Raw genomic sequence first — 26,195 nt, forward strand, 5'->3', positions numbered from 1 at the left:
CAGCAAGAGCAGTGATTTCCAAAAACATTTTATCTTTAAGCCTGCCTAAGCTTAACAGCTCCTTTAAAATCATGCTGGTGAAACATGGACCTGGTATCACAGTAATAAGAAAGAGAAAAGTGATAAGATATCACAAGTTTTAAATATGAGTTTATTTTAAAATAAAAGTTAAGGGCTGAGGGAGTAGCTCAGTGGTTGAGTGCTTGCTTCTCACCTACAAGACCATAGGTGCCATGGCTAGCATCAGTGGGAAAATGGAAAAAGAAAAGAAAAGTCAATATCTCCCTTAAAAATGAAACTTATACTTATTTTTAACAAAAAAGGTCTGTTAAGGCCATAGGGTATATATGCTAATCAATTTCATAGCTTTAAATAAGATCTTAAAGTTTTTAACTAATTTCAAATGTCATGATATAATGTGATTGTGAAGCACTTACGTGTTGATTATTTTTATTGTATGTGACACATAATGCTATTTTTCTTTTTCACATTATGAATTAAAAAGGCTTTGGTACAAGTTTCATATGAAGAAGCATTTTGTGTCAAATACGAAAGAAAGTATTTTAGTGTAGAGTTTGAGGTATAAGTCAATTTCCTTTTTCAAATATAGAAGTGTAAATAAAACAGGGGTACAATGAAGGTCTTAAAAATAACTTTTTTTGCATTTGTCTTACTAGGCCTGAAAAATAGCCTTTTCATTTGAAGCTTTAACATAATAGTCTTTCCTGACATTCTGCAGCTCACACTGATTTTTCCCTTTCCCGGACTCCTATTGCACTGAGAAGAAGCATCACACAATTTTGCACTTAATTGTTATAATAGTTTCATGAGTCAGTCTTCTCAACTAGATTGTAAGCTCTTTAACTGCGCAAATCATGTCTTATATGTCTTGCCTGGCACAAAATTGGATAATTGTTGATTAATAAATGCAGCAGCAATTTCCCCCTTTTGAATGTTTCCACTCCTTTCTCATCTGAGAAAGGTCAGGGACCAACAAAAATAATATTTTAACCTACGTATTCAATAGTATCTTATAATGTTTAAACCAAGATATGTAAGATCTCAAGGAAATCAAATACATTGCACATGCAGTCTGAATTTTATAATATATATTAGTATCTGTCTTCAGAATTTTTTTCCAAAAATGTGGAAATTCTGTATCAAAAATTCAGTATAATGTATTGGGCAGCTGTAATGGATTAGATATTATTTCAGGGTCACAAAGAGATGCAAAAACCCCTTGACCAATAAAGAAGATACTTTAATCACATCACTGTTAGTTTCTTTAAGTAATATGGTTTGCTTTCATCCTCACCATCAAAAGAATCATGCTCACTTTATAGGTGGATAAACTAGAGTTTATAAGGGTTAGCTTATTTGTTTAAGGGCATAGTATCTAAATAAATGGCCATGTACTGAAATACATGTTTACCTATCTTCAAAACCTGATGTTTCCATTTTCTATAAATCTAATTACAGGAAGAAAACTATATAATATTCTGAGCGGTGTGATAAAAAACATGTATCACCTCATTGCATATTGTATGCACATTATGAAATGTCACAATATATGATGGCAATATATAAAATTAGGAGTGTTAATTAAAATCATATTAAAATAAGCTGTGCGTTGTGATGTACACCTTTAATCCAGTATTCAGAGGTGGAGGCAGGTTGAGCTCTATGAGTTCAAGGCCAGTCTGATTTACATAGAGGGTTCTAAGACAGCTCATATCTCAAAAAGAATATTAAAATAAAATGAAGATTGTGGTAAATATATGAACAATAAAACAGGAACACATATCTTAAATCTTATGGGAACAAAGAAGAGTAAGTGGTATAAAGAAAAAAATGAGTGACTAAGCCTGATTTTTAAAAACTAAAGTAACATTTTTTAGAAGGGAGGTAAAAGCATTTATGATAATACTTTCTTAAATTTCCATAATTTCAGTTGCTATTTTAAAAGTCTTATTTATTTTGTTTTGTGTGTATGAGTGTATATGCCTCACAGTCCTGCCTGGTAGCTAAGGAAGTCAGAGGAGATCACTGGAGCCCATGGAACTGGAGTCATTTATGGTTGGAAGTCATCATGTAGGTGCTTGAAATTGAACAGAGGTCCTCTTTAAGTACAAATACTCTTCTAAGCCATCCCTCCAGCCACATTTCAGTTGCTGTTTTATATTCCATAATTAGTTTTGATTGCCTTCCTTGAAATTTGATTCTATGACTTCAGATACTATGTCTAAGTTTTCCACCACAGAACTCACAGTTAATGGAACATAAGGGAAATTAATAACTATGATATCTGAGTTGTGTGCTAAATGATCAATACAGTAATGCAAGGTGAAAAATATGAAAAAATGTCTCTTCAATAAAAAATATGTTGAGCCACTAAGTTCTTTGATGATTATGTAAACTAAAAAATTTATTTTAAAGTCATAATCTATATCCTGAGTAATGAGTATTTTCAAATGTCATTTGTACCAGATATGGGAGAAGGCACATTTTAGGGATTATTTTTTTGCTTTAACATTAGTTTTATTTTAATTATTTTTCTTTTTATACATATACCTTTATATTATTACACATATATACGATAAACTACCTACAGCAAGATTAAGCACAAAACAATCAGGAATTATATAAATGTTATATTCATAGTGTTTTGGCTATTTGTATTTGGCAGTCTTGAAGAAAACATCTTTCCTATCTTGGTGCGTCTAAAATTCTGAAATGTAAATCAATATCTATCATATCTCAGCATTATCAACTTATACCATCTATCTAGACCTAAAAACATCTTAACCCCTAAACAATTAAGCTTAGTTATAAAGCTAAACTATCTGGTCTTCAACCGCATCAGAGATTTGAGAAGGAATAAAATTAATTACCTGAGTAAACAGATGAGAAGATGACAGAGACAGTTTGTGCCTGAACAGTCACACAAAACTCTCTATAACATGGGAGCATCATCAGTGAGAAGTCACATTTTGAATGTAATATTTTGCCTTGCTCTGAATAAGACTTCATAGCAAACTAATGACAATTGTAGCTTTTCCAAGAATTGACAAGAATGTTTCATCATGTATTTCCAGACAGAGTGAAGTATTTATACCTAGCATAAAGAGTGACTGGAAACCATACAAGGCATTTAAGAATGTATTTTAAAGTGGTAACAGATCCGTTTCTCATAATATAACTCCAAAAATAAATATGGAGCACTACAATAATGAAACAGCCAAATGGTAATAAAGATTACTTGATTTTGAAGAACTTATTGCAATAAAATTCTTGAAGACTGCAATTGGATTAGAATCATATTTTCACACACTTATATACAAACTAGTGATTTTTAAAATAGAGACAAACAAATTCCTATTCTTGGGGGACATGGTATCTAGTAAAGGGTTTATGAGAAAATTATCTTGGAATTCAGATGAACATTGTTAGTTGTGCTATGGAATCTTGATCAGAGGCCCGGAGTGGTAGTTCATATCAATAATTCCAGTTTGGTATGCAAAGGTAGAAGGGTGTCACAAGTTTAAGACCTGCTTGGTCTATGTAGTAAGTTCTAGGCCAGCCAGGACTACATAGCAAGACTCTGATTCAAACAACAATGACAGTGACAACAAAAAATTATAGCTAGAAGTATTAATATGATAATAAACAACATAGATCATTGATACTAACATTACAATTGATAAAATATCTTCAAAAATGAATCTTGTCTTGCTTACATAATTAGAGTTATGAAACACGCAACATATTTATATGCATTTATCTTATGTGTAGCTCAGCTACATAGCATACAACGTGCGACTGTACTTCTACCCAGCAGTATGTTTTGAAGTCCTGACTTGCTTTCTTCTCTATTTGGTGTTTTTACATAATAAATACATCCCTTTCAAAGCTTTATGTTATAAATCACAGGTAATTAGAACACCTCCTAGTTTAATTTGTTAGAAGTCCTTATGGAGACCGCCATAATTTTTGTTCTTTCAAAAGTTTATTAATCTCAGAGTGAAAAGATTCAGCAAAATAGATATATTCTTTATTCAATTATCTACAAAAACCAAACTCATTATTTACTATGACATATGAGGCATGTAGAACAAGTTAATGGAATCTATAGTACTAGAAACCTTCATGGAAGTAGCTATTGATGAGTTCTAAAATTATCCTGTAGTTTCTTTATGCATCATGTCATTGAAGTAAATGTATTGAAGCTGGTGAGAAATAGAACTGATTTAAATTCATGAGAAAAACCTGCCTCTTGATTGCTAATAAGAAAACACTAGTAAGAAAAACAAGTGTGTTGTTTATAAAGAAAGCCATATTATTGTATGTGTGTGTAGAGACACATTCTTATAAACTGTTTAAAGCGTCATATTATCTGGTTGAATACCATGAATACAAATGGGAATATAATTGTAGATTTGAGCAGAAAAATGAATAGGTGTTGTCAAAAAACTTTCTACAGATAAAAATTATTGCAAACAGACTATCTGGTTTTAATTGTTTACTTCTTAATTTCTCAAGAATTTTATTACTATTGTCTGCATAGCTACATCCTGTTATCATTGGCATTAGTTCAATAAGCATTCATTGTATAGTTATCATGCTAAATGTATAATGTAAAAGGGACTACACAAACATGAATTAAACGTCTTCAGGTCCCAGTTATCAATGAGGTTAAAATATAGATGAAGAAATCATGCATGGAATTAACTTATAAGTAAAATAATCATATCCTAAACAGAATTTTGTATAACAATTTAGCAGCTATTCGTAAAATGTGACACTAATGATATTATTCTTAATTTTTAATGTTTATCATGATATTGAGTGGAAAAAGGAAAAGGAAAATGGTATTATTAACAATTCTTGCCACCAAACTTTCACATTATCAGCTAAGGTGGGTTTACATAGCAACCAGTTCCTATTACATAAACATAAGTGGAAAACAATGATGAAGCCATATATCAAAAGAAGAAAACAATAAAATATTGAGTGCATAAATTCTAAGGATTCACAAAGAATAAAAGATGTACAGTTTTAGAAAAACCAAGCTTTCTTCCAGTTTTTAAAAGTTTTTGAAGAAATCACATAGTAATTCTGAAATACCAATTTGTATTCACAACATTGTACACTATTGATGTAAAAATAAATCTAGCTGGTCATATACATAATACAAAACTTAGATGTTCCAAAAGGCCTTCTCTGACTTAAAGTTTCAGTGATTACCTCCTCCAGTGAGCTGCTATAGACATCATTTTGTGTATCTTTCATTCAGTGCCTGATAACCTCTGTATAGTTGTTTTCTGTTTTTTAATGGATTTACTACTTTCTCTATATGAATTGATCACAATCTCCAGATAACAACAGATGAATCTTAAAATAGCTTGTAAGAATAACTCCTGGAGCAGTGTCATTCACATTTTGAGTATATATTCAATAAACATTCTAAGACTGAAACTTTTCTAATTCATATTAAAGAACCACATCAACAGCTAATTGATACATCTAAAATGTTTTGAGTTGTGGATACAACCTTTTTTGTTCTCAAATACTCTTATTATGGACAATATATGAAGTGGCTAGTTTGGCCTTCCTTAAGTGTAAAAATCAGCATTGCTGGGAATTTGCAACAATGCCAGAATAACCTAATTTGCTAGAGCAGTCCTATAAATACAAAGAGAAATGGGAGGGAAAGTAATGTCTTTGTAACACTGATGACAAAAGGGGCTTAACTACAATTAGCCCTAACCTCTGCCTTAGTTATGCATCACCAGTGAAGCACAGTGTGATAGATGTGGTTGCAGTTCTCTTTACAAATAATAACAAATATAAGAGGATTCATTTCGTAAAGTTGATACATAGTGATGTATGGAGGAGTATGTTTTGAAATTTGGGGATTTCTATTTTTCTCATTTGGTTCTAACAAGAGCCTTACCACAGTATGGTTTCTGAGTACTGTTTTTGATCTTTTGCATATAAAATGGAGATCGAAAATCGCTTGCAGCACAATGAACTTTAGGTTTCTGCACAGCAGTTGTAGTTGCTTCAAACAAGTCCTTTAAAATAAGTGGGTCAAGTAGAGTGTACAGATTCAGAATTCTCTAAAAGCAGAATTATCAAAATGACTAAGACATTTTTTTTCTTTTCAAAGTTTTAACTTCTCCACAGAGTTGGGTTGTATCCTGATAGACATTGTTTATAAATAAGGTGCACACTTGGCAATTTTTAAAGGAAAAACACACATTTCTTATTTATCTTTGTTAACACAAGAAATATTTATTCTTAGGCTCCATTTCTGAAGAGAGCAAATCTAGAAATAATTGAAAAGTAATACAATAAATCAGAGTAAAATTGGTATCATCTTGTACCCTTATATAAAAATGCTAATCAATCACTGAGGAAAAAGTGGCCACAATGGAAGAATATTTTAGAATAATCAATAAAATTATCCTTAGTCTGAGCCAGAACTATTAATTAGGTTTCCTGAATCATGTAGATTTCAAAGTGGCCTTATCTTTTGATTTCTCAATGTTCTTTTACTAATGTAACAAAAAAATAAGGAATTCAAGTCCATATTGATACTTAGAAATATTTGAAAGCATTACACTTAGATGTCTTGTGCAAAACCTCTTGTGAAATAATAAATATAGTTGCATCCAGGTAAGAAAATAATTAATGAATCATGTACTGTAAATTTTTAAAATAGATATAGGTACATATATATGTATCTGTATATCTATGACTACAATCAAGTGCCTTTACATCTAAAAGTCTCCTTATGCAATTTAAGTATTTATTTATAATTCCATGTATATTATGCAAAAAGAAATCAGTGAGAAAATGTGAAAAAACATTAAAAATATTGGTATGATTAATAAGCAATAAGAAAAATATAACTAGATTTTGAAGCCAAACACTATAGTACCCATTTTAGCATACACATAACTAGGCACAGAATTCATGTTTTTGCATTTTGTTATCACCAAATAGTAATAAAACCTCCAAATTAGTTTAATATAAATTAGGATGCCCAAATACAGAATGTCACTATTCATTTCTTTATACATCTTCAATGATGCTTGAATTTTTATGGGAATTTTAAAAGAATGTGATTTGTTGTGATCTGATTGGTGTCTTTCATCATAGCTTTCAGAACTGATTTTTCTTCTTTTAACTCATCCCTAAAGTCTTATTATGGTCAATTACTGGAAGTGTTATTTCTATATCCATTCCAGCAGAAGTTACATACTCAGGTTCCAAGCACAATAGCTATATTAAGATTGGAAAACAATTCAGACTTCTGAAGCAATATTTGCTGATATCTGGGTAATCTATCTTGTCAACTTCATCAGAGAAAATTTTAACACAGATATTTATATTTTTATTTTTCATATGATTATAAATTTCCCATGCCTTCATGGAGTTGACATCCCGTAAGAAACTTATCATAGCTATTTATTGGATTTTAATGTTTTTAGGTTTGACATAATGTGCTGGGTAATTTTGTTTTTGTTTCGTTTTGTTTTGACACAAGTTAAAATCATGTGAGGAGGGATCCTCAATAAAGAACATGCCTTCATAAAATTGGGCTGTAGTCACACTTTTAAGACATTTTCTTAGTTACTGAGTGATGGGGAGGTAGGGTCAAGCCTATTGTGGCGGGTGCTATCCCTGGGCTGGTGGTCCTTGGTTCTATAAGAAAGTAATCTGATTGCTCTGGCTAGAACTTCCAGTACTATATTGAAGATACATGGAAAGTGTGGGCAGCCTTGCCTTGTTCTTGATTTTAGAAGAATTTCCTTGAGTATCTCACCATTTAATTTGATATTGGCTATTCCCTTGCTGTATATAGCCTTTATTATGTTGCGGTATGTGCCTTGTATCCCTGATCTCTCTAAAACTTTAAACATGAATGGGTGTTGGAGTTTATCAAATGCTTTCTCTGCATCTAATGAGATGATCATGTGGTTTTTATTTTCAAGCGGCATGTTCCATGAAAGTCTTCACTTACGAGGAAAGTGGGACAGAGGGGAGGACATCCTATTGGGACTTTAGGTGAGAGAAGCATGGGAAAATGGGGAAATAGAAGGATCCAGAGGGTCCTAGAAATTTACAAGAACATTATGATGGGCAGATCTGGGCTCAGGGGTCCTGCTCAAACTATGGCACCAGCCAAGGACAATGCGTGCAATGAACTTTGAACCCCTACCCAGATCTAGCCAATAGACAAGACATTCTCCACAGTTGAGTGGAGAGTGGGGTCTGACTTTCACATGAACTCTGGTGCCCCATATTTGACCACGTCCCCTGGATGGGGAGGCCTGGTTGCACTCAGAGGAAGGATAGCAGGCTACCAAGAAGAGACTTGATACCCTATGAACATATGAAGGAGGAGGAGGTCCCCCTCAGGAACAGTCATAGGGGAGGGGAATAAGGGGAAATGAGTGGGAGGGGGAGCGGGAGGATAGAAGGGATGGGATAACAATTGAGATGTAATATGAATAAATTAATAAAAAAGAAAATAATCTTAGCAAGCAATGGAGTGCAAGTCCCCTTCATAGCCTCTGTGTCAGCTCCTGCCTCCAGATCCCTGCCATGTTTGAGTTTGTGTACTGAATTCGTTTGATGATGTGGAAGCCTAAACCAAATAAATTCTTTTCTCCCCAAGTTGCTTTTGGTTATGGTATGTTTCCTCACAGCAATAGTAATGCTGACTAGGACACATAATGATCCGAGTATCTCCTCTAAGTTTCTGAGTAGATAATAATGACCATGATATCTTTGTTTCCTGAGTAGAAAAATGCTAATGTTTTAGCTTTCCAGTTTGATAGCTGATCTGTTGTATCTGTACAGAATTTTATTCTATTAGCCATTGGAACTGGAGAAAATAACAGCTACCTAGATCCAAGAAAGTAAAATTTCATATTCATACATATTTTCCATTGGCCTAGGCAGCAACTAGCTGTTACCTATTTTGCAATAGGAACTTTTCTAGGCCCTAAAGGCATAGAGAATGAGACTGCCTCTAAAGATATTACACTAAAGGAAAATGATAAGCAGATGATTAAGCAAACAGATGTACAAAATAAAGGTTGGAGAGCTCTATGTTGGAAAGCATGTGTAAAGAAGATATGCTTGAAGTGTTTGCATTTCATTGAGAGTCTTATAGAAGATGAGTGTAATTAAAAAAAAAACTTTATGTCCTGGTTAGTTTTAGTTGTCCAATTTTCTTTTTCTTTCTTTCTTTTTTTTTCTTTCTTTCTTCTTCTTCTCATTTTTTTTTTGTTTGTTTGTTTTGGTTTTTTGAGACAGGGTCTCTTTGTGTAGCCTAGGCTGTCCTAGACTCACTTTGTAGACCAGCCTGTCCTCGAACTCAGAGAGATCCACCTGCCTCTGCCTCCCAAGTGCTGGGATTAAAAGCATGTGCCACCATGCCCAGCGTAAGTGTCCAGTTTTCACTGCCTAATGAACTAAAATATTTCTGAAGGAACATCTAGCAATGGAGAAAAAGATGGGCCAAGAATTCTTTGTACTGTGCTGAGGAAGATCAGGAGAGCTAGAATCAAGGGCTCAGTTTTGGCTGTGTTACATTTGAGTACCAATTCAATGCCAAGTAGAGATGCCAATGTACAGTGAATTTGAAGTTTGAGGACTAGAGGAGATAAACTAGACATCTCACTTGGTAGTTATCAATGTACAAATGAAATTTATAGCCATGGGTCTTTACAAGATCATTTACAAAATGAATACGTAGAAGACATTTATCACATCTTATTTCATTCTATCAATCTGGTTGTTTCTGTCTTATTTTTCATCATATTTCCCCTTTCTTGGTTTCTGTGTCTCCTCCCTAAGGATTCCACTTCCTGATATCTTGATAAATTTATCTTTCTTAAATTTTCTCACTGAACTTAGGCTATTATTATGAATTCTGACTCATAAAGGCTTATCTCACAGAGCACTGGGTTTTGGCTTGGGAGATCATTTCGATGCATTCTATTAACTGTCATTGTTTATCCAGCTTTCACCTACCTCTTTTGCATTTAGAGTCAGCTTCATAAGACCCATAATAAGATTTCTGATTCACACAGCAATAAAGTTACTTTGGAAGTAGCTATCCCATAACCAACTATTTACTATATGGAAGCATGAGTTTATGATATACAAGGCTAAGTGAACAGGCAGCCATATGTTCCATTAAATCTCTTGACAGCTGGATTTGTCTGAGAACAATAGCATTATTCTAATTATAAGCTTGATAATTTCTGGCAACTCTATAACATATAAAACCACCCCAATGAACCATCATTCATGAATTCATTCTGATTTTGTCCATGTAATATGGATTAAATGTTAACTTGGACAATAAAATCCTATTGTGTGAAGTGAAAGCATGTTGTCATCTATACTGCTGTCAAATTTTCCACATTACTAAGACTATACTATCGTCAAAGTACAAAACTGACACATATCAATGCTTTTTTCTTTCCCAATGACACATCTTAACAGACAACTTAGCAGTGGCCAATTTGAGTCCATTAGCTGAGGCATATAATGTCAAAGACAAAAATATTCTTCAAGTACAAAAAAAGTTTTGTTAATAAAGGTTTTCTGGTTGTAAAATTACATTTTGCACCTATGTGTAAATAGAACATAGGTATGCAAAAAACATGGGGCTCTAGTCCCACTGCACTTCTGTCTTATTAAGTAGAGTAGTAATTGATTAAATTAGTTGATCCATTAGGTAAAATTAGGCTAAGAGCATTTTATATTCATTGTGAACAAAATTTTGGAAGGAGTCATAATTGAAATCTACACTCATAGGTATTCCACAGAAAGTAGAATTCATAAATAGACACACACACCACAATGAACTGAAAATAATCTTCAGATATAATTTTCATTAAATTGTAAAATGTTAGAGCTGGAAGAGATTATGGGAATTGCCATCTGACATAAAATGAATCTTCTTCAAGTAATAGCTTTTTACGCAGAAGAACAGAATATATATGGTTTTGAATTTTCACACTCTGGATGCTTTCTAGTATACTGTATTGCTTCAGTACTGAAAAAGTAATTACTCTCTGAGATGAGGTTGGAGAACACTATTTTTGTAAATGCTAAGAGATTTAATTTCTCAGCTGTAGACAACAAATGCACATATGATCAATTATTAGCCAGCACTGCTCAACAGATGGTATTTTGCTTCCTATACTAGATGGTATATCATACTTACTAAATTATACAACAACTGCATAGTGGATTGCAATTTGACTTGTTAGAAATTTAGAAATGGCATGGGTGATTTTTTAAATGAAGCATGGCATGTGGGTATAAATGTTATGCCTTCCTTATGTTTTTTTCTCACTAGAGAATTTCACTTATTTCTTTGGTTTTTTGTTTTGTTTTATTGATGCTAAATAAACTAATGCGTTTTTATATAGCCAATGTTGTTAGTTTCCTTGGTGATATTGAAGTTTCCTCAATATGACCAGGAAGGAGCCTCTATAAGTTGACTAAGAACGTTTTGAACTTGAAGTAATATTCTTTTTGTTTATTTTACTGTTGTAAAACATTTATTTCTCTTATATGAGTTATTTAGAACAGTTAAACACTGAAGTAGAAAATGGATTGGTGTTCAATAGCAGCTTGGACAAGGGAAATAGAAGTTATTACTCACAGCATATAAACCTATTTAAAATTTAGAAATTCTAGATATTTGTGTTACACTATGCCTATAGTTAACAAAACCTTATTTTATCAGTAAGAATTTGCTCAAATGATGGGTTTCGTTTTAGAGATTGATATTCTTTGGCAGTCGTGAATCAGGGCACAAAGTAGAGAAAAAGAAGAGAAGGGTCAGAAAGAAATGAACATGAACTACAAAATGTTAGTATGGTTGCTTCTATCTGCATTCTGATTACATTAAGGCTGAGGCATGAAACAACTGTTCAGTGATTACTGGAGAGTCACTTGGAAACATTGCAGTGATATATGATAAGCACCATTTTTAGACTGCTGACCTTGATTTTAAAAAAACCCTGAGCTATGTTTACTATTTTATTACTATTTGCCTCTCCTGCATTCATCTACCCACCAGATAATCTCCATTTAGACCTCCTTTCATTGCAAACAATGTTTATACAAAACCTCTCTCTCTCTCTCTCTCTCTCTCTCTCTCTCTCTCTCTCTCTCTCTCTCTCTGTGTGTGTGTGTGTGTGTGTGTGTGTGCACTCATACACACATGTACATACACACATGTGCATTGCTAGAAATTGAATCCAGGCCCTGGTACAACTATTCTTTCAATGAGCTAAATCATCAGTCCAATTTTTACATTTATTTTTGAGACATTGTCCTAATGGATTTTTGAGCCTGGCCTTGTAATTGTCCTGTCTCAATCTCTTATGTGGCTGTGATTTCAAGTATGCATTTCCATGCATAGCTAAAAGAAACATTGTATTCTCCCATATATATTTTAACAATATGTGTTAATTATATAAAATAATTATATAATAAACTTTGGTCAGCTTCATTATCTTTGAAATCTTTACTTATCTTCTTTTTTACCATTTCATATCCCTGTAGCCCTTCTTTTACATTCAAGTCATTTCCTTGCTTAAATTTCATGAATTATATAAAATTGATTTATCTTGTTTATCACCCATTTCCCTGAAAATGACAAAACTTCATTCTTAATGACTAAGTAAAATCTTCTCTATAAACTAGTAACTGATATCAAGGTACTTATTTTTATTTAGGACATCTTGTCGCCTTAACATGAAAAGCTGAAGGTACTTAATTTTGTGTCTACCTTAATTCTTCTCTGTCATTTTGTCTCTCCTTCCACACAGAGTAACAGGGCTTTATAATTTCTTCCTTCAAAACTCAGTGTTTAATTTCTCATGTCCATTCTTGCTAATATTTTGCATCCTAGTTTTACATCAGATCATGACATGTTTATGGCAATTGTTTTCTAATGTCTGTGCTGTCAGATTTATTTTCATCTGCTTTCCTCATGTCATAATGCCATATACATGCTTGGCTTCCAATAAATCAATATTGAATAATTTTTCAATCATAATAAAAAACATAGACTCCCTGTTCTCAAAAGAATGTTGTCACATTCCAAAGTACGTCCCCTCCTATTTCTCCCCAACATATTTCTGCAATTGCTTCTTTTCTCACTGAATCTATAAGGTCAGCTCCTAACATTCCTTCTCTCCTATCAAAACACCTTTTCTTACCATTATAGCTCTACAAGTTTCCTATCTTTGATACTGAACTTATCTGTAACTCCTCTTTAAAGTATTTTCCAATTATTAAAGCTCATAGGAGACTCTCATAATTCTAGATTCCTGGAAGCACAATTGCATATGATTGCAGGCCACTATTTCCCTTTTTTTTTAAACTATTTCCCTTTTTATTTTTCTTTCTTTTTCTTTTTTTTTTATTAATTTATTCTTGTTACATCTCAATGTTTATCCCATCCCTTGTATCCTCCCATTCCTCCCCCCCCCCCATTTTCCCATTATTCCCCTCCCCTATGACTGTTCCTGAGGGGGATTACGTCCCCCTATATATTCTCATAGGGTATTAAGTCTCTTCTTGGCTACTTGCTGTCCTTCCTCTGAGTGCCACCAGGTCTCCCCCTCCAGGGGACATGGTCAAATGTGAGGCACCAGAGTACATGTGAAAGTCATACCCCACTCTCCACTCAACTGTGGAGAATGTTCTGACCATTGGCTAGATCTGGGAAGGGGTTTAAAGTTTACCTCCTGTATTGTCCTTGGCTGGTGCCTTAGTTTGAGCGGGACCCCTGGGCCCAAATCTGCCTATCATATTGTTCTACTTGTAGATTTCTAGGACCCTCTGGATCCTTTTATTTTGCTGTTCTCCCATGCGTCTCTCATTTAGAGTCCCAATAGGATGCCTTCCCCTCTGTCCCAATTTCCTGGTAAGTGAAGGCTTTCGTGGGACATGCCCCTTGGGCTAGTATGCAGATATAAGTGAGTATATACCATTTGATTCTTTCTGCTTCTGGGTTAACTCACTCATTATGATCATTTCTAGCTCAATCCATTTATCCACGAATTTCGGGAATTCCTTGTTTTTAATAGCTGAGTAGTATTCCATAGTGTATATGTACCACAGTTTCTTTATCCACTCTTCTACTGAGGGACACTTAGGCTGTTTCCATGTTCTGGCTATTATGAATAAGGCTGCTATGAACATGGTTGAGCAAATTTTCTTGTTGTGTGCTGGAGCATCTTCTGGGTATATTCCAAGGAGTGGAATAGCTGGGTCTTGAGGAAGCCCTATTCCCATTTTTCTGAGATAGCACCAGATAGATTCCAAAGTGGCTGTACTAGTTTGCATTCCCACCAGCAATGAAGGAGTGTTCCTCTCTCCCCACATCCTCGCCAGCATGTGGTGTCGCTTGAATTTTTGATCTTAGCCATTCTGATGGGTGTAAGATGGAATCTCAGAGTTGTTTTGATTTGCATTTCCCTGATGACTAAGGAGGTTGAGCATTTCTTTAAGTGTTTCTCAGCCATTTGATACTCCTCTGTTGAGAATTCTCTGTTTAGTTCCAAGCCCCATTTCTCAATTGGGTTATTCAGTTTGGTGGTGTTTAATTTCTTGAGTTCTTTATATATTTTGGATATTAGACCTTTGTCAGATGTAGGGTTGGTGAAGATTTTTTCCCAGTCTGTAGGCTGTCGCTTTGTTCTCTTGACAGTGTCTCCTGCCTTACAGAAGCTTCTCAGCCTCATGAGGTCCCATTTATTAATGGTTGACATTAAGGCCTGGGCCATTGGTGTTCTGTTCAGGAAGTTGTCTCCTGTGCCAATATGTTCCAGGCTCTTTCCCACTTTTCTTCTAAGTGGCTTAGTGTCTCTGGTTTTATGTTGAAGTCTTTAATCCACTTGGATTTGAGTTTTGTGCAAGGTGACAAATATGGGTCCAGTTTCATTTTTTTACACATAGACCTCCAGTTAGACCAGCACCATTTGTTGAAGATGCTATCCTTTTTCCATTGAATGGATTTGGCTTCTTTGTCAAAAATCAAGTGACCATATGTGTGTGGATTCATATCTGGGTCTTCGATTCGATTCCACTGATCAACCAGCCTGTTGCTGTGCCAGTACCATGCTGTTTTAAGTACTATTGCTTTATAGTACAGTTTGAGATCAGGTATGGAGATTCCTCTGGAGCATCTTTTATTGTACAAGATTGTTTTAGCTATTCTGGGTTTTTGTTTTTCCATATGAAGTTCAGAATTGAACTTTCAATGTCTTTAAAAAATTGTGTAGTTATTTTGATAGGGATTGCATTGAATCTGTAGATTGCTTTTGGTAGGATGGCCATTTTTACTATGTTAATTCTCCCGATCCATGAGCAAGGAAGATCACGCCATCTTCTCAGGTCATCTTCAATCTCTTTCTTCAGAGTTTTGAAATTTTTTTCATACAAGTCCTTCACTTGCTTAGTTAGGGTAACTCCTAGATATTTGATATTGCTTGTGGCTAATGTGAAGGGTGTGGTTTTCCTAATTTCTTCCTCTGCAAGCTTGTCATTTGTGTATAGGAAGTCTACAGACTTTTTTGAGTTAATTTTGTATCCAGCCAATTTGCTGAAGGTGTTTATCAGCTTTAGGAGTTCTCTGGTGGAGTTTTGAGGGTCACTTATGTACACTATCATATCATCTGCAAAGAGGGATAATTTGACTTCCTCCTTTCCCATTTGGATACCCTTGATCTCCTTTTGTTGTCTTATTGCTCTGGCTAGAACTTCGAGTACTATATTGAAGAGATATGGAGAGAGTGGGCAGCCTTGCCTTGTTCCCGATTTGAGAGGAATTTCCTTGAGCATCTCACCATTTACTTTGATTTTGGCTATTGGCTTGCTGTATATAGCCTTTATTATGTTGAGGAAAGTGCCTTGTATCCCCGATCTCTCTAAAACTTTAAACATGAATGGGTGTTGAATTTTATCAAATGCTTTCTCTGCATCCAAGGAGATGATCATGTGGTTTTTTATTTTCAGTTTGTTTATATGGTGGATTACATTGATGGATTTCTGTATATTAAACCATCCCTGCATGCCTGGAATGAAGCCTACTTGGTCATGATGAATGATATCTTTGATGTGCTCCTGTATTCGTTTTGCAAGTATTTTATTTAGTATTTTTGCATCTATGTTCATAAGAGAAATTGGTCTGAAATTCTCTTTCTTTGTTGAGTCTTTGTGAGGTTTAGGTATCAATGAGACTATGGCCTCATAGAATGAATTTGGTAATTTTCCATCCATTTCTATCTTTTGGAGTAGCTTGAAGAGTATCGGTATTAGCTCGCCCTTAAAGGTCTGGTAGAATTCTGCACTGAAACCATCTGGCCCTGGGCTTTTTTTGGTTGGGAGACCATCGATGATTGCTTCTATTTCTGTAGGGGAAATGGGACTATTTAACTTGTTTATCTGTTCTTCATTCAACTTTGGCAAGTGAACTTGATCAAGAAAATCGTCCATTTCCCTTAGATTTTCAAATTTTGTGGCGTATATGCCTTCAAAGTAGGATCTTATGATTCTTTGAATTTCTTCAGTGTCTGTTGTTATGTCTCCCTTTTCATTTCTGATTTTGTTGATTTCAATACTGTCTCTCCGCCTTTTAGTTAGTTTGGCTAACGGTCTGTCTATCTTGTTGATTTTCTCAAAGAACCAGCTTTTGGTTTTGTTGATTCTTTGGACTGTTTTCTTAGTTTCTAATTTGTTAATTTCAGCCCTGAGTTTGATTATTTCCAGGCGTCTACTCCTCTTGGGTGTTTCTGCTTCTTTTTTTTCTAGGGCTTCCAGTTGTGTTGTTAAGATGCTTATGTGCGATGTTTCCAATTTCTTTTTAAAGGCACTTAGTGCTATGAATTTTCCTCTTAGCACTGCTTTCAATGTATCCCACAAATTTGGGTATGTTGTTTCTTCATTTTCATTGAATTTCAGAAACTCCTTGATTTCTTTCTTTATTTCTTCCCTGACCCAGGTGTCATTTAGCAGAGAGTTGTTTAGTTTCCACAAACGTGTAGGCTTTTTGTTATTTCTGTTGTTGTTGAATTGCAGCCTAAGAGCATGGTGATCTGATAGGATACAAGGTATTATTTCAATCCTCTTGTATCTGTTGAGGCTTGCTTTGTGACCTACGATGTGATCAATTTTGGAGAAGGTTCCATGGGGTGCAGAGAAGAAGGTATATTCTTTCTTGTTTGGGTGAAAGGTTCTATAGATATCTGTTAGATCCATTTGACCCATGGTATTGGTTAATGATGTTATTTCTCGGCTTAGTTTCTGTTTCAATGACTTATCCTTCAGTGAGAGTGGGGTGTTGAAGTCTCCCACTATTATTGTGTGGGGATCGATGTGTGGTTTAAGCTTTTTTAGGAGATCTTTTACATATGTGGGTGCCCTTGTATTGGGAGCATAGATGTTCAGAATTGTGATGTCATCTTGGTTGACTTTACCTTTGATGAGTATGAAGTGTCCTTCCTCATCCTTTTTGATTAATTTTGGTTGAAAGTCTATTTTGTTCGATACTAAAATGGCTACACCTGCTTGCTTCTTGTGACCATTTGCTTGGGATATTTTTTTCCAACCTTTTACCCTGAGGTAATGCCTTTCATTATGGGTGAGGTGTGTTTCTTGGATGCAGAAGAATGTTGGGTCTTGTTTATGTACCCATTCGGTTAGTCTGTGTCTTTTTATTGGAGAATTGAGACCATTGATGTTGAGAGATATTAATGACCAGTGACTGTTAAGAGTCTTAATTTTGATGTTGTTTCCAGTCGAGCGTTTGTGCAGTTGTGTTTTTGCCATGGGATAGTTATCTATTTCCTGGGTAGTTTTGGTTGTAGCTTGACCCTTTGGGATGGAGTTTTCCTTCTAGTACCTTCTGTAAAGCTGGGTTTGTGGATAGGTACTGTTTGAATTTGTTTTTGTCATGGAATATTTTGTTTTCTCCATCAATGGTTATTGATAATTTTGCTGGGTAAAGTAGTCTGGCCTGGCATCTGTGTTCTCTTAGGGTTTGCAGGATCTCTGTCCAGGCCCTTCTGGCTTTTATGGTCTCTGCTGAGAAGTCAGGTGTAATTCTGATAGGTTTACCATTAAATGTTATTTGGCCCTTTTCCCTTGCAGCTTTTAATATTTTTTCTTTGTTCTGCATGTTTTGTGTTTTGATTATTATGTGGCGGGCAGTTTTTCTTTTCTGGTCAATTCTATTTGGTGTTCTGTAGGCCTCTTGTATGTTTATAGGCATCTCTTTCTTTAGATTGGGGAAATTTTCTTCTATGATTTTGTTGAGAATAGTTTCTGGGCCCTGGAGTCTGATGTCTTCTCTTTCTTCAATGCCTATTATCCGCAAATTTCTTCTTTTCATGGTGTCCTTAATTTCTTGGATGTTTTGTGTCAGGAGTTTTCCAGATTTGGCATTTTCTTTAATGGTTGATTCAATATCTGTGATTGTATCTTCTACACCTGAGATTTGTTCTTCCATCTCTTGGATTCTGTTAGAAAAGCTCACCTCTGTGTTGCTCGCCTTCTTCTCTGAGGTCTCACGTTCTCGTTTTTCTTCTGTCTGTGTGTTTATCATTGAATCCATTTTCATTTTCAGATCTTGAACTGATTTTTTTATTTCTTTCATCTGATTTTTTGTATATTCCTGAGTTTCTTCCATTGCCTCTTTATAGGTCTTCAGAGCTTGAACCGTTTTACTTATTTCTTTCATCTGGTTGTTTGCATTTTCCTGCAATTTTTCCAGTTCCACTCTATGTGCTTCTTTTATGTCTCTCACCTGTTTGTCTGCGTCTTCCTGCATTTGATTACGAATTTTATTTGTTTCCTCCATTATCATCCTCATTACTAAGGATTTGAGGTCATTTTCTTGTATTTCCGTTGTATTTGAGTTCTTTGGGTGGTTTTCTTTGGGATAGCTGGAAACTGGAGACGCCATGTTGTTTTGGGGTTTTTTGCGTATGCTTTTTCGTTGTCCTTTAGACATCTTGCCATCTTTGTTTTTGTTGGGTAGCTTCCAGAGTTGAATGGAGGGTGTCTGACGATAGATTCACTTGTTTTCTTACGCTTTCCCTAGGCTGCGAGCCCAAAGCTTCACTGGTGTGGATGTTAGGAGGTTAGCCCTGTTGTTCTGGTCTCTCACAGCCAGTGATCCTCAGTCCCCCTCTGCTGTGGATCCTGCAATTGTTCTGGGTCTCTGAATGAGCGTTGGGTCAGGCCAAGGTATCCACAGCCTTCTGTGTTCCCTGCCAAGTCCAGCCAGGAGCACTGGGACCGAACCACGGGCAGAACTCAGCTAGATTCTCAGGGCCTGAACCGTCTGCCAAGCTCAGCTAGGGATTCTGGGCCCAAAATGCACACAGGGTCCAGCCAGAATTTTTGGGCTGGGACTACGCACCAAGCTCCGCTAGGGCCTTTTGGCCCAAAGTGCGTGCTGTGGTCAGTTATTGACTCAGGGCCCGAACTGACCACCAATCTCAGCCAGGAATTCTGGATTCAAACTGCACACTGTGTCCAACCAGAGTCTTAGAGCTGGTGGAAACGAGAGCTCTGTCCAGCCTGTGCCACAGCAGGAGAACTGCGGCTGCTCTGAGTTAGCGCCAGTGGTGGAACAAGTGCTCCGCCCGGACTGTGTCACCGCAGGGGAGCTGCCGCTGAGCTGAGGTGGTGCCTAGGATGGAACTGAGCACGTCACCAAGCCTGCGCCACAGCAGGAGAACTGCGGCTGCTCTGAGTTAGCGACAGTGGTGGAACAAGTGCTCCGCCAGGACTGTGTCACCGCAGGGGAGCTGCCGCTGAGCTGAGGTGGTGCCTAGGATGGAACCGAGCACGTCACCAAGCCTGCGCCACAGCAGGAGAACTGCGACTGCTCTGAGTTAGCGCCAGTGGTGGAACAAGTGCTCCGCCCGGACTGTGTCACCGCAGGGGAGCTGCCGCTGAGCTGAGGTGGTGCCTAGGATGGAACCGAGCACGTCACCAAGCCTGCGCCACAGCAGGAGAACTGCAGCTGCTCTGAGTTAGCGCCTGTGGTGAAACCAAGTGCTCCGCCCAGACTGTGTCACCGCAGGGGAGCTGCCGCTGAGCTGAGGTGGTGCCTAGTGTGGAGCAGCGTGCTCAACTAAGCCTGCGCCACAGCAGGGGAGCTATGGCCACACTGAGTTAGTGCCTCAGGCAGAATTGTTTGCTGGGCCGGGCCAATACCCGGGACTCTGGGGCCGAACTGTCCGCCGAGTCCAGTCTGGGTCCAAAGGCTCCTCGCGACCCAAATCCTGCCCCGAGTCCCCTCTCCCGCAGCAATTCCCACCAGCCACCACACCAATCGCCTCCACCGGAAGGCTATGAGCTGCAAACCTCAGCCGCCGCTGCTGGTGCCGCTGGTGCTGCTGCCTCTGCCGCTGCCGCTCCGATCAGAGAAAAACCACGCTCCTCCCGTGTGCAGGGGCACGCAGGTCCTCCGCACCCTGGTCCCTCCGAACCGTGGAGCACTCCTGCTGCCGTGATGTTCGGACCTCGGTGTTCCTGGCTCAGGAATCTGTGCAATTCCCTGAATTGTTCACTGGAGCCTCCAAACGCGGTCCACACTGCTCGCCGCCATCTTGGATTCTTCCCTATTTCCCTTTTTAAAAGAGTATATCTAACCACACTTGTGAAGGGATCATGGATAATGTTCTTATTCCTCATGAGTCTCAATTCATTAATCATAAATTTGAAGATAATTCAACAAATGTCAGAGTTGTTTTCAGAAAATAGCAAAATTTTAACATATACATTCTTTTTAAAACTATATTTTATTAATTTATTCATATTACATCTCAATGGTTATCCCATCCCTTGTATCCTCAGATTCCTCCCTCCCTCCCATTTTCCCCTTACATCCTTCCCCTATGACTGTGACTGAGGGGGACCTCCTCCCCCTATATATGCTCATAGGGTATCAAGTCTCTTCTTGGTAGCCTGCTATCCTTCCTCTGAGTGACACAAGGCCTCCCCATCCAGGGCACATGGTCAAATATGAGGCACCAGAGTACGGGTGAAAGTCAGTCCCCACTCTCCACGCAACTGTGGAGAATGTCCAGTCCATTGGCTAGATCTGGGTAGGGGTTTGCAGTTCACTGCACGTATTGTCCTTGGCTGGTGCCATAGTTTGAGCAGGACCCCTGAGCCCAGATCTGCCCATCTTAATGTTCTTCTTGTAGGATTCTAGGACACTCTGGATCCTTCTACTTTGCTATTCTCCCATTCTTCTCTCACCTAGAATCACAGTAGGATGTCCTCCCCTCTGTTCCACTTTCCTGGTAAGGGAAGACTTTCATGGGACATGCCCCTTGGGCTAGTGTCCAGATATAAGTGAGTATATATCATTTGACTCTTTCTGCTTCTGGGTTAACTCACTCATTATCATCATTTCTAGTTCCATCCATTTGTCCACAAATTTCAGGAATTCCTTGTTTTTAATGGCTGTGTAGTATTCCATAGTGTAAATGTACCATAGTTTCTTTATCCATTCTTCTACTGAGGGGCACTTAGGCTGTTTCCATGTTTTGGCTACTATGAATAAGGCTGATATGAACTTGGTTGAGCAAATGTTCTTGTTGTGTGCTGGAGAATTTTCTGAGTATATTCCAAGGAGTGGAATAGCTGGGTCTTGATGAAGCCCTATTCCCAGTTTTCTGATACAGTGCCAGATAGATTTCCAAAGTGTCTGTACTAATTTGCATTTCTACCAGCAATGAAGGGGTATTCCTCTCTCTCTACATCCTCACCAGCATGTGGCATCACTTCAATTTTTGATCTTAGCCATTCTGATGGGTATAAGATGGAATCTCACAGTCATTTTGATTTACATTTCCCTGATGACTGAGGTTGAGCATTTCTTTAAGTGTTTCTCAGGCATTCGATATTCCTCTGTTGAGAATTCTGTTTAGTTCTGAGCCCCATTTCTCAGTTGGGTTACTTGGTTTGGTGGTGTTTAATTTCTTGAGTTCTTTTTATATTTTGGATATTAGCCCTTTGTTAGAAGTAGGGTTGGTGAAGATCTTTTCCCAGTCTGTAGGCTGTCGCTTTGTTGTGTTGACAGTGTCTCCTGCCTTACAGAAGCTTCTTAGCCTCATGAGGTCTCATTTATTAATTGTTGACCTTAAGGCCTGGGCTGTTGGTATTCTGTTCAGGAAGTTGTCCCCTATACCAATGTGTTCCAGGCTCTTCTCCACCTTTTCGTCTAACTGACATAGTATCTCTGGTTTTATGTTGAGGTCTTTAATCCACTTGGATTTGAGTTTTGTGCATGGTGACAAGTATGGGTCCAACTGCATTTTTTTTTTTACACATAGACATTCAGTTAGACCAGAACCATTTGTTGAAGATGCTATCCTCTTTCCATTGAATAAATTTGGCTTCTTTGTCAAAAATCAAGTGACCATATGTGTGTGGATTCACATCTGGGTTTTCGATTTGATTCCACTGATCAACCAGCCTATTGCTGTGCCAGTACCACGCTGTTTTAGTTACTGTTGCTTTATAGTACAGCTTGGGATCAGGTATGGAGATTTCTCCAGAGGATCTTTTATTGTACAAGATTGTTTTAGCTATTCTGTGTTTTTTGTTTTTCCATATGAAGTTCAGAATTGAACTTTCAATGTCTTTAAAATTTTTTGTAGGTATTTTGATAGGCATTGCATTTAATCTGTAAATTGCTTTTGGTAAGATGGCCATTTTTACTATGTTAATTCTCCCGATCCATGAGCAAGGAAGATCATTCCATTTTGTCATGTCATCTTCAATCTCTTTCTTCAGAGTATTGAAATTTTTTTCAAACAAGTCCTTTACTTGCTTGGTTAGAGTAACTCCTAAATATTTTATATTGCTTGTGGCTAATGTGAAGGGTGTAGTTTTCCTACGTTCTTCCTCTGCATGATTGTCATTTATATATAGGAAGGCTATGGACTTTTTTGAGTTAATTTTGTATCCAGCCAATTTGCTGAAGGTGTTTATCAGCTGTAAGAGTTCTCTGGTGAAATTTGGGGGTCACTTATGTACACTATTGTATCATCTGCAAATAGGGATAATTTGACTTCCTCCTTTCCCATTTGGATACTCTTGATCTCCTTTTGTTGTCTTATTGCTCTGGCTAGAGCTTCCAGTACTATATTGAAGAGATATGGAGAGAGTGGGCAGCCTTGCCTTTTGTCCGATTTTAGAGGAATTTCCTTGAATATCTCACCATTTGATTTGATGTTGGCTATTGGCTTGTATATATAGCCTTTATTAAGTTAGTGGAGGGGAAGGAGAAGAAAAGAGGAGAGGAGAGTGATTTTCCATTAATATTTAAAGAAATTTAATCCAGTCTTTTCCTCTCACTTTGTGAGGAAAAAGAGATTGAAATCCGCAGGGTCTTACTTGATATTAAATGTAGCCATTTTTAGGAAATTTCCTATGTGCTGGAGTTTGAGGATAATTGCAAATATCTCAAAAGGACATAATTATGCCTCTTCAGGACATTTCATGTAATTATTAGCATAACACTCCATAGATGTTAAGGAGAATTGTTAATTATCATCATCTTCTTCATTTAAATGCATGACAGACTTCTTTATAATTCTCAGACTGCTTTCCATACATTCAGATTCAGTGAACACCTAATTCAATTATAATCAAATTTTATATCATGTATGCTTTTACATATATCTTCTGTCCTCCTGACAATACTTTGAAAGTAAGGCGAATATTATTATTCATATTCAGAAGGTTTTCAGAGACTATGACTTTCTAGAACTACATGACAATTCATGTTAGCGAGGGTACAGAAATGACTGATTTATAATTGCATACTAGTCCTTACTTTCCACTTTACAATAATAAAACCAGTTAAGTTTTCAACAAACACTTTTTTATAAATTAGTGACACTTAAAATTTAATTTTTCAAAGAATTAAGTCATGTCATTCTCAGACATTTCTGACTTTTACCACCCATTGATACCATCATTCACTCATTCTTCTAGACTGACAAACTTAAATTTATTTTCTGTTTCTTTATTCACTGTTTCTTTGTGCCATAGATTATGTAAAAATGGATGAGTTTTTAATGTACATTTATCAAAAGTATCTCAGCATTTTTTCATCTATGTAGAGGGCAAAACATAGGTCCTATATATTCCCTATTAGCTCTAATACTCTTGAATCGAAACAAACATATAGAAAGGTTAATACTCTTTCTGGTGATATAATTCCGTTATTCAATAATTCAACAAGTTTGTCATGTTAGGAAAATGTGGATCAGGACATATTTTCTTTCATCACTTTTAAAGCATAGTAGCAGCATCAGGGAATGATAAGTTTTGTTTTATGCACCTTTGTACACTATTTCAAATTTACTTTTACAAGAATGAATTCTTATAATTTTAAAAACAAGAAATTAATATTAAAAACTAACTCACATTTCCCAACAGGAAATTTTGTTTTGTTTTGTCTTTATTTTTAGTTACATCCCAATTTTAGCCTCCTCCCTTCCTCATCCTCCTTCCCTAGTCCTCACAAATGGGGAGCCCTCCTCCCCTATCATCAACAAGAAATATTTTTTGAGAACCTAAAAAGCCCTTTGACATACAAGATGGATAATTTTTGTTTGTTTTTATACAGATCTCTTATTTTATGGAAAGATCTATGAAGAAGTGAATGGGGGGCTTCTGACAAATTCCAGCAATGATTTTTATTATATAATTTGTACATTACTTGTTTTAAGATATTTGAAATACAAATTCTCAAGTGACACCATAAACTTACTGAATTAAAATAAATGGTACTGCTTGCTGCAACTCTCATATTTTAACAAGCACTCATGAGTCTTTTGTCCATGAATTTCAGTACTCCTCTTTAGGATAGTCTTAGAGTTTCTCCTTGCAGCTTACTTTCATTTTCCTTTATTTGTGAGGTGACTATGAAGTGCTTAAAAATTAAGTGATTTAAGACAATCCAACCATCACTTACCAGGAAACTGGGACAGAGGGGAGGACATCCTATTGGGACTCTGGATGAGAGAAGCATGGGAGAATAGCAAAGTAGAAGGATCCAGAGGGTCCTAGAAACCTATAAGAAGAACATTATGATAGGCAGATTTGGGCCCAGGGGTCCTGCTCAAAGTATGGCACCAGCCAAGGACAATACAGGCTGTAAACTCCAAAACCCCTACCCATATCTAGCCAATGGACAGGACATTCTCCACAGTTGAGTGGAGAGTGGGGTATGACTTTCACATGTATTCTGGTCCCTCATATTTGACCATGTCCCCTGGAGGGGGAGACCTGGTAGCACTCAGAAGAAGGATAGCAGGCTACCAAGAAGAGACTTGATACCCTATGAGCATATAAAGGGGGAGGAAGTCCCCCTCAGACACAGTCATAGGGAAGGGGAATCAGGGGGAAATGGGAGGGAGAGAAGAATGGGAGGATACAAGGGATGGGATAACCATTGAGATGTAACAAGAATAAATTAATAAAAAAAAGACAATTCAACCAGATATTTGAGTAAGAGTTCATGTTACCAGAACTGTGTAGTAACATGGGTATTGGTGAACTAAGGAGCCCTTCTTGCAGAGAATGAGCCAAAGATTGTTTGGGGCCAGTAAAATGGATCAATGGGTAAATACAGGATTAAGTGAATGGAAGGAAAGAATTGACTCCCCCAAGTTATATTTTGACCTCCACTTCAATACTGTGATACACATGTCCTGCGTGCACGCATGTACACACACACACACACGAAATATATTTAAAACAATTTTTTACAAGCTCTTTGACGTTTCCTGCAATGTATTTTTATCATACTTACCTGCCCACATTCCTCCAAGATCCACACTCGTTCCATACCTATCCATCTTTTGTGTTCTTTTTAAAAACATATACATTTATTTTATTACACAAGAATAAAAAAATCTACATTCAGCAGGAAGAACCATGAGACAGTCATGAGTTATACAAATGTTTCATTCATACTGATTTAGCTAATTGTATTTGTCAAACTTGAAGTAAACATCTTTCCTGTTGGGTCTAAATTTCTGAATGAAATTCAATATTTATCATATCTCACCTCTATTAACTTAAATCCTTTACCTTGATCTAAAAAT

The sequence above is a fragment of the Acomys russatus genome, chromosome X, assembly GCF_903995435.1.
Source record: "Acomys russatus chromosome X, mAcoRus1.1, whole genome shotgun sequence".
Classification (NCBI taxonomy): Eukaryota; Metazoa; Chordata; class Mammalia; order Rodentia; family Muridae; genus Acomys; species Acomys russatus.